Source organism: Pteropus alecto, unplaced genomic scaffold (assembly GCF_000325575.1).
Source record: "Pteropus alecto unplaced genomic scaffold, ASM32557v1 scaffold1158, whole genome shotgun sequence".
Classification (NCBI taxonomy): Eukaryota; Metazoa; Chordata; class Mammalia; order Chiroptera; family Pteropodidae; genus Pteropus; species Pteropus alecto.
In genome coordinates, this window is record NW_006441449.1 from 38,377 (window position 1) to 39,493 (window position 1,117).

Below are 1,117 nucleotides of genomic sequence, written 5' to 3' on the forward strand. Positions count from 1 at the left end.
CAACCCAAGAAAGCCAGTTTTAAAAATTAAATTAAATGTCTCTACTAAAATAACTGATATAGTTTCTATTTGTATGACTAAGCCAAACAAATATGCAATGTTCCATCGACAACAGAATGGGGCATTAGGCAGAAATACAGTTGAACATATTATTGCTGCACATAACTACTCATGTGCATGCATTCCAAAATTAATTCTGTTGTTTAGGGATGCATATGTCGAGTTCAAAACACAACAAAAAACGAGGAAGTGTGTACTATGAGCAGCACAATAGCCCCCAACAGAGAGGGAAGATTCGGGACTAAGCAAAACACCCTCTGAGGTGGCAGCCATGGTTCCCACCTGAGTGGAGATCACTTAGGTGTTTGATGAACTTTTCCGTATATGTCATAGTTCACAATGTAAAATCTTTTATTTGTTATGTTAGTTCTGATACAAGTGACTTTACAATTTGTGAAAATGTGCAGCCTTACTTCCCACCAACACCTGCTTATGCCTCATGTGCTTATGTCAAACCCTCAGTCTTGTGACATGAAACGATAATAAAACAGTTGCAGGGACAAAGGTGTTATTCTGAGAACACCATTGACTTCTGAAGCAGCTGTAGAGCATACTTAAGCTTAGTACTTACTTCAACCCGAGCCACAGCATTGGTGGTTGCATTACAAAGTGCCAAGGAAGATGAACTTTGATCTTGTCGCACTACATCTGGGAGACAATGGCAGTATTAAAGCAAGAGGTTTGAAATTAGTGCTCATGCATTTTTGTTTTAATCTATTTAAAACTTTTCTCAATAAATATTTTTCAGAAAGAATCATATATATTGTATATAAATATTTAAAATAAAATGTTTATGCTTATATATTTATTTATATATTTTTTCTGTTAAATACATTGATATATTTGAACATCGTGCATCTCAAATGAAATAATTTTCATCAAGTTCATGGAAAACTTTCATCAAGTTCATGGAAAACTAATAATGAAAGTACATAAATACATTACATGTTTTATAAATTATTTAACTCCCGTGTATCAAAACATTGCTCCTATTCCCCAATATTATGACAGTTAAATGAATCTTCAAACATTTCAGAAGATCCAAGGGGATTTCAAT